Source organism: Phasianus colchicus, chromosome 2, assembly GCF_987193195.1.
Source record: "Phasianus colchicus chromosome 2, bPhaCol1.hap1.1, whole genome shotgun sequence".
In the NCBI taxonomy this organism is placed as follows: domain Eukaryota; kingdom Metazoa; phylum Chordata; class Aves; order Galliformes; family Phasianidae; genus Phasianus; species Phasianus colchicus.
In genome coordinates this window covers 33,998,190-34,013,791 of record NC_143437.1, presented here as the reverse complement: position 1 = coordinate 34,013,791, position 15,602 = coordinate 33,998,190, and the positions used below count along the sequence as shown (strand labels likewise).

Here is a 15,602-nt window from a genome sequence, read left to right as displayed (position 1 = left end):
GCAGACCCTTATTCCAGAATGCCTTTCAGGGTCAAGCTTTTGTCTAATATTTCTGAAAAAGTAGTGCAAGTGACTCTATAGCTGGTAGACAAAGATTTTAGCCAAAGATCTTATTCTCAACAGTATGCAACTCCAGTGCTGATACAGATGCCAACAATCTACATCACTTACAGGATAATGTTAATAAAGCTTTTGTTGATCTTTACTTCCCTCTTTCCTACATAAACCGCTATAAGACTAAACTACTACTCCAGGACAGAAGCAGAACAGAAGACTACTGCAGGCAGAAAGGAAAAGTATGAGGGTTGCTCCAAAAGTAATGCCTCCTATTTTATTACGTTGTTCCATGGTGTCAGAAGCAGATGTTGGTGATACTGCAGTAGAGGTTGAAGCTTTCCAGCAATATTCTGTTACGTGTCATTGCCATGTGACAGACAGCGGCAGAGGAGCAGTCTGGCAAAATCATGCCTGACATAGAAGTGTGTATGAAGCAAAAGTGTGTCACTGAATTCCTCCACGTAGAAAAAATGGCACTTGTTGACATTTACTAACATTTGCTGAATATTTATGGAAATCAAACAGTGGATTTGAGCACAATGAGGTGGTGGGTGATGCATTTCAGCAGTGGCAAGAGCAGGTCACCTCCACTGATGCAGATTTTTACAAGCGTGGCATGTAGGCTCTTGTTCATTGCTGGCAAAAATGCATAGCTAATGGTGGTGATTGTGTTCAAAAATAGTGTTTTGTAGCTGAGAATTTGTTCTAGCAAACAGTGTCATTGTGCTCTTTGTTGTAATTTCTGTGGAAATAAATAGGGGACATTACTTTTGGAGGAAGCTACATATATACGGTAGATCTGCTCCCTTAGTTCCCATTTTAGGCAGGGCCAAGGCTGCACAGAAGTAGGAAAATAATTCAGTAAGGAAAACTCCTGTCATAGCAAACAGAGACTAAAACTTTTACACTATAAAGGCACAGTAAATCGCCATAAGAAATCCTAAATTAAGCTACTTAAAATCAAGGAGAAGAATAAAGGTGGAAAATTTAGAGATTTCTGCTTAGGCAGAGAAGTGTTCATAGAGATATAAACAATCTTGCAGTGTTTGGTTCTTCACATGCCTTCTCTGGTTATTGTCAAGTGCCCCTGTAGCAGGAAGATCTCTGTACTCATAAATACACCTCTGACTATGACTTAACTTGTTTTCGTTCACACTTCCCCGAACAGAGATTTACATTTCTCTAGACAAAAGTTTGCAGGCAGCTTTATCTTTCTTACACTATCTACTACCAATGGATACCTATTCTTTGTAAAAGCACAAAAAAAAAAAAAAAAAAAAAAAAAAAAAAAAAAAAAGGAAAAGGATAGCTGCAGAACACAGTAACTTCCTGAAATCCTAAGAAAAGCTCAATATTCCTTCCTGAAATCCTAAGAAAAGCTCAATATTCCTTAAGCACAGGTTACAAAATAGGGTGAAATCTTAGCTGTAAGACAAATAAGTACAGCTGTCAGAGATCCCTTGGAAGAACAGCTTTCTAAAATACTGCTTGTATCCCAATGCAATTTTACTTCAGAGTATTAATTGTCATGATTAATCAATAAGCCACTTTCCTGAAACAACATCAGCCTGGCTGTTTATCTTGTTCTTTTCCCTTGAGAAGGACATTTCTTAAATGAATGTCTCACTGAGCACCTCCACACTGAGCAGGTGTGCTTTGAAAGACAGCCTCAATCAGATACTGTTCTTACACCTCTTAAGACCAAATGAAGATGCCAGCAGTGTCTTTGTCCAATGTCCACTTCCATATCTTCTTACAAACACACTTTTTTTCAGACAGCACTTTGACAGTCACTAATGTTTCCAAGCACCACTGTCAGTCAAAACAGCACCAGCCAAATCTGACAAGCTGAGGACATAAATTCTGGGCTAGAATGAACAGCAGCTTTTTGACATCCCTGAGTTTCTGAGTTGTTTCATGGCCAGAGCCAGGTGAAAATCAATCCTAAATGCAGCATGGAGCCTACAGAGAGCTGCAGTATCTGTACAATCAAAGGATAAAGGCAGAGCAAATAGGACTGTACGAAGACAGCACGTTTAAACATACCTGCATCTCAAAGTTTAAAAAAAAAGTATGTCTACAAAAACATGCTGCTCTTCAGACTGACACAAACTGTAAACCAGAGAGCCTGGGAGCTCTGAGCCAGTCAGCCATCTTATAACCACTGTCAAAAGCAGGTGCGTTGTACAAGCGTATAACATTTTTCATCTCGTAATATTTTCAGTATGATTTATATTCTAGTGTTTCGACTATAAATTGATCTCATTAAAATTCTGACCAGATCACTATTTATGAGTCTTTCTCATGACTTCTGGTATTTCAGAGGGTTCATGACTGGCTTCTTTAAATACCTTTAATTTTGAAGTTTCATTCTTTTTATAGAATCACTGTATTATATAATATTAAATAACTAGTTTCTGTACCATGAATTTACTCCTGAACACTGAAACAAGGCTTTCTTCCCTCTAAAATAAGAGGGCTTAAGTCAACCACAGATTTACTGTAACAGGCTATTATTCTAATCCTCTGAAATTCTTAATCATAGATGAGTGTTACAGCAGAGTTTTTATGTTTCTTCTCCTATCATTAACGAATATTACATGGAAATATTTTTTAACACAAAAGTTAACAGGCTGACCACAACACACTGAAAAATCATCTACAATTAACGCTTTAATTAAGGAGTAAATACGTCATGAGTACTTTTTAAAAAACTTTGTTACTTCAGCGAAATACAAAACATTACTGCACTGATTCCAAAAGAAATACAGTTTTCAGAGCATATTTTTCAAGTGCTGAAGCTATCTGTATGTATACATATACAGTCTTGAATCAAATATTTTCAGAGATTTCAGAAAAAGCTTCTACTTTAAGCATTATTAGCATATAAGAAATTCTATCTTGTCCAAAGTTTGATATGGCATACATTTAACTCCAGTTCACGTACAGCTCCACATAAAGTCAGGAATAGATTTTAAGTAGGCAACTTTATAGCACTAGTTTATTCTGCTCCTAGTGGTGACATACAGAAGAGAGCAATGAGTAAGCTGTCACATCGTATGAAAACTCTCAGGATTCAGTATTAAGATAGTAATCTATCGAGTTCTAAAGTATTTTGGACCAATCCACATACAGATTTCAAGAAGGAAATAAAGAAAAACAGTATCAAACAGGGCAAATTGTACATAAAACGAAAAACTGCCATGCCAAACTATTGAAGATTATGGACTTTGTGCATCTATTCCATACCGCAGAGGTAGACTGGAATGAAAAAAACATTACCAGCTTCTCTGAAGTAGGTTTCTAAAAATGCAGCCAAAACCCAAGCTATGGCAAAGATAATGAATAACATATATATTTACTTCCTGAGGATTATCACTATTATACAAAAGGAAACACCAGAAGCAGTCTTGTGGAAACAAAGTTTCTTTACATACTTGCTTAAATTTTAACTACCATTCACACACTCTGAAATCTAAATAAATTACACAGTTGAGTGCAAATGAATGTTCGCCCATATGCCATGTACCACAACCATGAAATTGAGTACAGGACGTGGGAAAAATTAAAGAAATGTCAGTAGAACTTCTTAAAATGTCCTCTGAGACAGTATATAAAACCTCCAACCATGAGACCAGCTGCCTATCACCAGCAAGCAGTCCCAGTGGAAAAGCATCACTGGAAGGCATGCAAACCACACCAGAAAATCTGGACACTCAGTCCCACTATACTTCTAAGATCAGAAGGATGTACTTTTGAAAGCTGTTTTTTTTTGTTTGTTTGTTTTTAATTTTGTTCTTGTTGTTTTCCATTTCTAGTCCTATGAATGCCGAGAGATTTTCTCTGGGAAGCATTACTTCACAAAAGAAGGCTTGCTTCTTTTCAAATATGTACGAAGATGAGATTGCAAAACACATGCAGCATCCAACCATGAACAATGAGTTCAAAGTCAAATATAGATAGTGTATGCCAAAATTTGTACTTACAAAGCATAAAATCATAGAACTGTTTGAGTTGGAAGGGACCCTAGAAGATCACCTAGTCCCGCTCCCCTGCAATGAACAGGGACAGTTTCATCAGGTTGCTCAGAGTCCTGTCCAGACTGACCTTGAAAGTCTCCAGGGATGAGTCATTCACCACCACCACATTTGGGCAACCTGTGCCAGTGTCTCATCATCCTTATTGTAAAAAAAAAAAAAAAAAAAAAAAAAAAAAAAAAAAAAAACCAACAACAAAAAGAAACAAAAAAACCCCACACCTTCTTCCTTATACCCAATCTAAATCTCCCCTCCTTTAGATTGAAACCATTTCTCTTTGCCCTGTCACAGAAGATCTTGCTATAGAGTCCATTCTCTTCTTTCTTACAACCCCTCTTTAGATACTGAAAGGTTGTTATCAGGTTTCTCCAGAGGCTTTTCTTCTCCAGGCTAAACAATCCTATCTCTCTGAGCCTGTCCTCACAGGGGAGGTGTGCTACCCCTTGGATCTTTTCTGTGGCCCTCCTCTGGATGCACTCTAACAGATCTACATCTCTTTTGTACTAAGGGCTCCATACCTGGATGCTGTACTCCAGATGAGGCCTCACCAGCACAGAGTAGAGGGACAGGATCACAGAATGGCCAGGGTTGAAATGAACCTCAAGGATCGTGAATCTCCAACCCCCCTACCACATCCAGGGCCACATCCAACCTGGCCTTGAACACCTCCAGGGACAGGGCATCCACAACCTCTCCGGGCAGCCTGTTCCAGTACCTCACCACTCCCTCTGTAAAGAACTTCCCCCTGACGTCCAACCTATATCTCCTCTCCCTCAACTTAAAACCATTTCCCCTTGTCTTGCAGTTATCTACCCTTTCAAAGAGTTGATTCCTCTCCTGTTTGTAGGCTCCTTTACTTGCTGGCCACACTTCTTTTGATGCATACTGGGATAAAGTTTGCTTCTGGGTTGTGAGAGCACACTACTGGCTCACGTCCAGCTTTCCATTCACCAGTACCCCAAGTCTTTTGAAGTGGACTGTTCTCTATCCTCACATTCCCCAGTTTGTACGGATAGTAAGAGCTGCAATGACCCAGGTGCAAGACCTTGTACTTGGCTTTGTTGAATCTCCTGAAGTTCACCTGGGCCCACTGCTCAAACCTGTCTAGGTCTCTCTGAATTGCATATACATAACCATATAGCTTAGAATCATGCTAGGGTGCACTCAGTCTCACTGTGAATGTCATTGATGAAGACGTTAAAGAGCAGCAGTCCCAGTACTGTCCCCTGAGGGATAGTACTCACTGCTGATCCCCATCAGGTCATTGAGACATTGACCACTATGAATCTTTCAAGTTCTTCCAGACCAACACTGCAGGAAAAGATCATAACTTGATATCATTTCTGTCATTTCAGAAACTAATCCAAGTTCTGAAAGCAATGCACTGGTGTACGGATATGATCTGAGTTACCTTGGCAAGAAGTTCTCAACAGCCCAGTGAACCGGTGATGACTGGCAGTGACTGAAAGCGGGGCAGCAGCTGCGTCCTCCGCAAAAAACCTCTAAAGGCCACCACCTTCAGTAACTTCCTGTTGTCTTTAGGCCCCCCGCAAAATCACAGTACCTAAATGGCACAGGAGAGACTCAAGCAACAATGATACCACATTTCCTCCCTTGAGATTCTGCTCTGTTCTCAGAAAATGCAGTTTACATATTGCCCAAATACAGTCTGAGATTCTAAGTTAAAGTGCTTGTTTCCAGACAGACCAGCCTTGTCTAAATGCATCTGACACAGCTTTGACATGACTGGGATGCATCAAACCTATCCCACTCATGCTGTTAACAAACTGAGATTCTTGTTTATACATGACCTGACTGAAACAGGGGTAATTTTGTTTAGATTCATCTAAAGTAAAATAAAATATTTCAGAAAAAAGGATTCATTTCCATGTGAAAATTCAGTTTTAACAGAATTCCCCTTTTCATTGTAGATACATCGACAGGCAGTTCCCAGTAAAATATAAACTTCACAATGACTGGAAATGAACGAGCTCTCTGCATAACCCGCTTTGCTAATCTTACTTTAAAAAATAATACTTGAAATGGGATCTCAAGTCTAAAATGTGCATGGAAGAAAACAACAAAAACACTGTTCTTTTTCACTAATACAAACATAACTTAAAATGACACATGACTAAAAGTAATAGAAACATCTACCTGAGTGACCCATGACCTACGTGAGAGGGATGGCCTAACTTTGGCTTGTTTCCACAAGTCTGGTCTGACCTGATCCCTTATGAGGAACAAGAGCCAGACAGAAACAAGCAACATCACTCCTCCTAACTCATCTGCAAAAAGCTCACACTTGGGGCAGCAGCCCCAGCCCCAGTCTTCCCAAGGGGTACTTTAAGGGCTCTTGCAGCAGTTGGCGGTTTCTCTACTCCTCCCATGAAAAGAAAATCAAGTGAAGAAGCGGCAGTATAGCTGGTGTCAACTCAAGAGCTAGTCATCTTCATGTCTGCAAAAGAGGCACTGATACTTTGGGTAAAGTGGGTCTTTTAGTACTCCGGTTGTTTTCTGGCACATGCTCTTTTTCACTATCATTTATTGCCTAAAGTAAACCCCATTCAATCTTGTAAATGAAATAACAGTAATTTTGAGCAGGTTTATTTGTTAAGTGTTTTTCATAGCTCTTGCTTCCAAAGGCTTCTCTCTGGGACACAATGATTTTTCTTAGTGGCACCTGTAAGTAGAAGGGAAAGAAATGGCAAGCACACCTGCAGGCCCTTTATATGAGGTACTAGTAGGCATTCCTCTACCAGTCCAGTTGATTACAGTATTTCCTAAGACTAAATGCATCTTTTTTTTTGCAGCGCTTGAAATTTTGTTCCCCTGCCAACTTGTTTAAAAAACATCCAGAGCTAATCAAACTTTTTTGTTTGTTTTTGGCTGCTTCCTTATCAAAACTTTACAAAACTTTAATTTCAGCCTCATGAGCCCTGCAGCTGTAAATTAATTGAATAAAATTTACAAACATTATGCACCGATAAAGCACTTTCAAGGCTTTTCCCTTTGCAGTTGACTTAGCTGCTTGGCATGACAGTTTTGCTTGACATGAGTTCAGAGCCTCTGGAAACCTTCCTAATCCCACTCTCCAGGCCTTGTGCCTATTCATGGAACCATATTAACTCAAATCCAGAAAATTAATAAATCTCAAATGGTTTTAAGCAGTCAGAAACAACCCATGGTGCACATTCCACCTTCTTTACATTGCAGGCATCTTTTTACACACAGTAACTCCTACTTGAAAGACCTAAGTAAAAACCAATGAAGTCCCCAAAGTTATTAACATTTAATAAAATATCTAATTTAAGATTATTATGGATTGAAGCATTATTGCATTTACTTAATTCATTCTGATGTCATCTGTTTTTGTTCCCAGCACAATATCTCAGTTTCAGTGTTTGAAGTAAATCTTTTCACTAGAATTGTTGGATGACTTCTTTCATACTAAGGTGGAAAAGAAACAAAAAAGAAAAAACAAACAAACAAACAAAAAAACCCACGTTTCTACCCATATACAAATCCTTGAAATCCCTCATTTCAATTTTTGACTGAACTCTCTGATTAAAGCAGGAAGCACTATTTTGATGAGGCACATTACACAAGTACTGGTAGCAATCTCATGATGATTTCTTTTGTTCTGTGCTGGAGTAGGTGCGCAAGCAATATATACCCAAAATCAATCAAAGAATCATCTCGGTTGGAAAAAACCTTCAAGATCATCAAGTCCTGCCAGCAACCTGACTTACCAAGTCCCATTATTAAACCACAGAATCACAGAACGGCCAGGGTTGGAAGGGACCTCAAGGACCATGAATCTCCAACCCCCCTGCCACATGCAGGGCCACCAACCTCCACATTTAATGGTAGACCAGGCTGCCCAGGACCCCATCCAATCTGGCCTTGAACACCTCCAGGGACGGGGCATCCACAGCCTCTCTGGGCAGCCTGTTCCAGCACCTCACCACTCCCATAGTAAAGAACTTCCCCCTGACATCCAACCTAAATCTTCCCTCCTTCAACTTAAAACCATTTCCCCTTGCTATTATCTACCTTTTTAAAGAGTTTTATCCATGTCCATTAGCGCCATGAAAAATTTGACTACATTGTAAAGGGGTTTTCTCACAGCTTTTGTCTGTGTAGTGTTTTGAAAACAATTGTCAAGCAATTATCTTCAGGGACTGCTCTGGCAACAATCTTTAGGGACTACTCTTAAAATGTAATCCATGTAACTTCTCTGAGTCATTCCTGTTAGAGTTTGCAGGAGAAGCACATGGCAGTAAATTTGCAGAGTGTAAAGAAATGATTTGTTACATGTAGACATGAAGAAAAGAAGTTTCAACAGGAATGAATTTCTCACAATAACTTTATCTCATCTCAAGCTTCTCTTCATTTGTATTTGTGTGGAAAGTTAATTACAAATGACTTGACACTAAAATGATGTCCAGGAACAGAAACATTATTCAAAGTTAACAAAAAATTTCCAAAAGTACCAGGTGCACAGCAAAAGGAGCAGCTGTTACCAGCAGAGATATACCGTACAAAGTTTAATAAAGCCTACAAGCTAGCAGCATAATACTATAATTCAAAACGAAGTCCATAAGATAAATAAAATGCTGGAATGTATTTGAGCATATAGCAGACAGACAAAACAAAAAACATTACTGTTTGAGCAGACTAATTGTTTTAAAGGAATCGGATCATTATTTGCCTCAGAACACTTAAATGTACAAATGTGATCTCATAAAACTCCAAGAAGAACTTCAAAATACATTTCAGAAGTCAGTTCTGAGCTATCAGATGACACAAAGAAACAATAAAGAAAATGCTTTCTTAGCTTACCCAATCCATAATGTAATCAAAGACTACAATTGTCAAATATTTCATGGGCAATATTTAAGCAATCAAAAAAAAAAATATATTGAGAACTTAGAGAAAGAGGACTTTCAAAGGCACAGAATCCTTCTTGTGCCCTATTCCCGTAGAAGAACAACCAAATTTAGTCACATTACCATTTTTGCTTTGAAAAGCTCGTACAAATCAACTGTGCCCTTGAGACTAATTTTTTGAAATGCCTTGGATTCAATTCAGGAAAGAAAAAAGTAATTTATAAAAACTTGGAACAACTGGTACAATAACACTCTTGGTGGGACTGACCACAAAGGACACACAATGTTGCAGAACAATGGACACCAAAACTGGAGCTTTCATGGGGAATTCTGCACCAGTGTCTCTCAGCCAACACCTGGTAAACTGAAGCAAGTCTTACCAAAGAAGGAGAAAAGAATAAAAAGATAATTGAATGTGGGCTAGATTCATAATCCAGTACTGTAAGTCAATTTAATGTACAAACCCCAACATTTTAGCTTTTGCTTCTAGTTACAGTAAACTGCCTTGCTGACTCCTGGGAAAAAAAAAACAAAACACATTAATGATGTACCTGAACTTAAATCATACAGTTAAAATTTAGATATATCAAGACAGTGCTGTAGCTAATTCTACCTTAACCAACACTAACTATGAAGGCTGGAAAATAAGTTTATTCCGTTTGACATTTATAGCAGAAAATTGGTAGGAAGTGCCAGAAAATTTTATCTTTAATACTATTTATTTAATATTATTGCTATTTCTAGAAGAATAAGCTTGACTGGCTCTAAATATTTTATAAAAAGACTGTAATATGGCATAGATGGAAGCCATAGTAGCCTACTTCCTGAAGCCTTGAAGCCTTGATCTGAAGTATATCCGAAGCCAAATTAGAGGTCACTAGACTATAAAATAAAATCCTTCACGCAAGCAGCATAACATGCTTTTAAAAGTTAATGCCTTTAAGTTTGTTTTTAGCCTTGACTCAACTCATTAACAAGTATGGTCCACTGCATGCTATCTCAGCATCATTCAAAGGGCAGTCCTTTTCATGCTATCATGCTGCTGGCACCCAATTTTAATTCCTCACGCTGGTTTTGTGATAGTAAAAAGGTAGGCAAGTTTCCAAAACTCCTAAACTGAAGAGCAAGGACTATACTGGGAGAAATACTGAGGTAGGCAATATTTTTCATAGATCAACTGCTTACAAGACACTTGATTTATATTTTAGAGCTGACAAACCAAATTTTTACACCTAATATCAGTCTACATATCATGTTATGTTAGCTGCTTGATAAGTTCTACAGTTCATTTTTCATTAGCGTATAGGAAATAAAAGCTGAATTTCATTCAACTCTTCTGCAAGTGATGCTGCAGAGCTCTCAGGATGCTGGAGGAAATGTTGCTATGGACCAATAAATTCTTACATATATAAACTATATGGTCACTTCCATCCATGTGACACTATAACCTGACAATGTTCAGTACAACACTAAAGTTCACTATGTAATGAATAGACAAATATAAGTAATAAGTAGGAGATACATCTCTTCAATCAGAATAATCAATGTCTAATGAGATGTGATTAAAAAATTGAAATACTGAAATTTTAAACCACGTGGTTTTACACACTATCAAATCTCTCAGACCTTAATAACTGTAATACTTTTTTTCAATGTATAGGCCTTACCTAAGTGGTGTTATTATTACTCTGTGTTATGTACAATATATGGTTGCCCCTTCACAGAAAAGTAGTGTTTTGAGGGAATCAGTCATAGGTTACAAGTTTTTCTGGAAAGGAAGACAGCCATACTTATTTTATTCTGGTTTATTTTTTATTCACAACATGTACAAAACCTGAAATAAGTTAAAGAGGATGCTGCAAATAGTTGCCAAGCCACACAGGGACAATTCCAGCAGCAGAAATCCCAGATGAAATCACTTTGTCTAAACAGGTGGTCAGAAACCACACTTACAGCCTGTGATATGTCTTTGCAACCTCAACAAGTGCCTTCCTCACAGTGGTTCTCTTCCTTTCTCCTTCCTCCCATTTAGTTCCCTCCGGGGACAGAATATATAATATAGTGCTAAAATGGTATAGTTTTGAAAAATTTCACATGATGATGAGGCAAGCATAAAGCTCTGACCTCACTCTCCAAGATGTAACCTAAATGGTTAGAAAGATAACCACCCCGTATTGCTCTGAGAGAAGATTAAGAGGAAAGCTGGGGAGCTACAGCGGGTGGCACACATGGACCCAGAGATGCTGTTACCAAATCTGCTCTGATGGCAGCAGGACTCACGGATGAGTATCTGAAAGCTTTTAGCAAGAGAGCCACTGCACTGATAACCATGTACAAAATGTACCTAATGACAGCTAGATTTGCTTTAAATTATTCAGAAAGCAATGCACTGAAACTATTACATTTAATGTTTATGGAGGGATTTCTCGCAAGAAATACCAACATAAAGCATTTAAATCACAGAAGTGTTAAAGAAAAGGTAAAATTACACTAAAATTGAAGGTCAACTTACAAAAAAAGAATAAATAAAGGACTAACGAAAATATAAGTGAATGACCTTTTTTGTTTTGGTCTCTCCACAGAACAAATGAAAGAGCAGCCAGGTGAGTGCACTTGGAACAGCTTTGTAAGCCCTGAGCAATTCCAGTCCCACAGCTCAATCTGCACTCTGACCTTCAGAGGGTGAGCACCAATCTCCAAGCTTCACCTCTGCAACTATAGAAGTAATGTTGCAGGAGCCTACTACATGCTTTACTCATTGTCTTTTGGACACCCAAGCATCACAAGAGAATTGCCCTTCAAATCCCCCCAAAATAACATTGATTCTACATTTTAAAATAACTGACAGTTTCAAATAACTAAAGCATAAATGAGATCTGTCTTTGGCAGAACCAGAGAACAAGAGGACAGAATGCCTTTATGAGCCCCAAACAATCCTCACTTATTTCACAAACAACATCCGTAGAGACAGTAATAGCAACAGCATCTAATATTCAGTTAAAAATCCAGTAAGAAATGCAGCACGCCATTCTATAACTGTAAATACTGCCAGAGGCATTGCAAATGTAAAGATTGAAGTCTTCTGCAATTCTGCAGACAGATTATCAACCATTTAATTATTGAGGTCAGTACAAATTATGGGAAGACACGCAAACATAATTAGGAAGGCGAGCTTTTTAATGAACTAACAAAAAGTGCTACAGGTAGTCAGACACTTTCTCATTGCTACCAGCAATGCCAGAAGCTTTCTCATTAAGGAGCTAGTTTGTGAAGACTTTTTTTTGGAGTGACAAAAAAAAATGCTTGCAGGAACCTAAAACAAGTTCGGTCATTTTTTTCCCAGAAAAAAAAAATAAAGAGCACTTCTACAATTCTTTGGACTCTAAACACATGAAAGTAGCATAAGATCATGGCTCCATCTCAGGAGCAAGAAGAAAGAGTACAGTACTACTCTTGAGTGCTAACTCAATTCAAGCACTGACTTTCTTCATCATTTTTTGCCTCGGCAAAATACCATGTTCAAATAAACGAAGCTGAATGGCATTTCCAAAATGTAATTATTACAAATGCAGGATCTCTATCTTTGAGGCTATTATCTCAGTTGGGCAAATCTCTGGCTGACCTGATCTCCTTGATGTTGCTTTGGGAGGGGATATGGCCTCGTGTTCTCTGGACAAGAGATCTACTCTAATACAGAGATTCCTTGCAGTCCTGAAGTACTCTGTGATTGATACTGTCAAATGTATTTGCACATTCAGTGCTTTATACAACATTATCAACATAGCTTGGCATATATAATATTTCCATACACAGAATGAAATACACACTGCAACTTGTATTATGTTAATTATGTTAATAGAGAAAGTAAAGAAAATGATTGAATAATATTTGTTACCAGGTTTTGCATGGTTCAGATGTGATACAAAAGACATTTTCATAAAAGTTCTCAAGCTTATAAATGTTATTTTCTATAATGTTTTAACTTTAACATGGATAAAAATTACTGAGGTTTAATTTAGCAAGAAGTCATCCTATTCTCCCAATTAGGTCCATGTGAGACTTACAAGCAGTATTGACAACTTTCATTCTTCAGTATCATCAGTGGTTGGTAATACCAGCATCCTTTCAAAACAAGATCAATTCTAATTCTATTGTGTCAAATTAAAAAACAAACTGATGTATGGAAATGAAAAAACAAAAACAGAAATCCCAAAACTCTGTTATCTCAATTTGAATTAATTATGAAGGGACAAATAAGCAATTATTGATTGAGTTTCATAATACTGAGCACTTGCCAGAATTACTGGTGATCCAGGGATATAAGCACAAATGTTCATAATAAAAGCAAATCAATATTCAGCCTTCTGGTTTCCTAGCAAACCGCAGCTTCTATTTTCATGTTGCAAATATTATGATGCCGAGGTAGCTATGAATTTTCCCAATATATTATGCATACTTTAGCTCAGAATCCACAAAACTCATTCCACTTCCCATGTACCCTCATTTATAGTAGTATTTTTAGCAGCCACCAAATATTCACTTTACAAGTCTTGAATCTCAAAAACAGGTGAGGGCGGGCAAACTTTTGCAACTGGTGTTGAGACTAAGAATGTCTCAGCAGGAGCTTCAATAATTAATTTTCCCTTCCTCATCTGCATCTTCCAATTTACTTTTTGTAAATGATTACCAAAAAAGTAGTAGTAAAGCACTAGAGTCATGTCAAGCAAAGGAATCATCAAGCAGAAACTGAAATTCGTCTGCTGCCATTCCTCTCACCAACACATGCAATGCTGTCTCCAGGTAAATCACAAAACCATGTTCATCAGTGGGAATCAGTTCAATAATTTATGTTTAAGTCACTACAAAACTCTTTTTGATGAATGTAGCGTGCACTGATTGTTTGAGTACCTCAGTTAAGATAATCCCAATACTAAATGATAAGCAGTAAATGTTTTGGGGATTTGAACATTTAGGCACCATTTGTAACGCAGAGTACTGATTTGTTACTTGTTCAGTTTGCTAGGCAATGGATGAACAAAAGGCCATCGTAAATGCTGATACTATTAAGATCCATCAGACTGCAGAATGACAGCTCTTATAATAACTTTTTAATAAAATCCATAGTATTAAAAAAAAAAACCAATATACATGCTTATACATACCACTTGTAAGAGATGAGGAGACAGTAGGTGCCAAAAATATATTCCAAATCTATACTGTGCCTACCAGAATTTGAAATTTCTAAGATGCTAAATCAAATGATCTTATCTGATAGCAATCCATAAATCCACTAATGAAAAGAATTGTTTGAGGTAGAAGGGAGTCTGAAAGATCATATAGTCCAACTCTTCTGCAATGAACAGGGACACCTACCGCTGGATCAGGCTGCTCAGAGATTGGTTCAATCTGACCCTGAAAGTCTCCAGGGTCGGGGCAGCCACCACCTCTCTGGGCAACCTGTTCCAGCGCCTCACCAACCTTATTATAAAAACTTTTTTCCTTATATCCAAATCTAAATCTCCTCTCCTTTAGTTTGAAATTATTTCTGCATGTCCTATCACAGAAGATCTTGCTAAAGAGACTGGCCCCTTACTTCTTATAGCCTCCCTTCAGATATTGAAAGTCTCCCCCAAGCCTTCTCTTCCCCAGGCTTAACTCCTCCGCCTCCCTCAGCCTGTCCTCATAGGAGAGGATCACTTTTGCACATTATCATGAACTTGTGCTGGTATATTAATTAGCTCCAAATAAATAAGTAAATCCAAATTAAATTCTATTATTACTTAAGTCAATGGTATTATCCACTGAATTTAACAACAAGGTTTCAGTATTTTCCTGGATCTAGAAATACTGAATGTAATAGAAAATTCTGAGACTCTGGATGACTCCACAACCAACCATCAAAGCAGTAAAATACAGTTTTCAGTATCAAATTCAAATCAGACTCTCTTTGGAACATTAAAGAAAATGAAGAGTATATCTTCATCTTCGTTTATAAAGTTAAAAACTACAGAATTCACTGAATTGAGAATGGAAGCTGAAAATAAAGGCAGTGATTAAATATTCACTGCATGCAGAGAGCAGTCCTTTTAATAACATTTTCATAGTCCAGCTGAGCTGATTTCCTCCACTAAATTATGTTGCTGTTTGGAAATAGTTCTGGCAAGAGCCAGAAAATAAGTAACACAAGCAAATTAGAGGGGAAAAAGAAGAAATATAAGCCATTAATTAATATGGCTCCACAGAAATCAAAGCAAATAATACTAGAAAAATCTTTGTTACCACTGTGAAGTTTGAAACCACAAGATATGCAACTTTCCACACTGGCACAGAGATGCAATTACAATATGTGAGTGTTATCCTTAAGTATTATTCATAGCGGTAACCACCAGCTCACCTCTCTGGCAAAGTAAGACAAATGCAATCTGGGAAAAGAGAATCCCAATGTAATCACCTCCTGAGAATCCGGAGGGTAACTATGTCTTGGAAGCTGCACAAATTACTCCAAACACGGATAAACCTAAACCAAAAGACAAGCTACAGTTCCACCTGTGACCCCTCACAGAGGACATGGGAAATTGCCTACATCCTTCTAAGAAAAGTACCATTCCTCTAACTT

General features: G+C 37.8%; 1 protein-coding gene across 4 annotated transcripts in view; it reads right to left on the bottom strand.

The window, feature by feature from the left end:
- SMYD3 (SET and MYND domain containing 3) overlaps positions 1-15,602 on the bottom strand; it is a 371,581-nt gene that overhangs the window by 147,617 nt on the left and 208,362 nt on the right. The window lies entirely within an intron of this gene.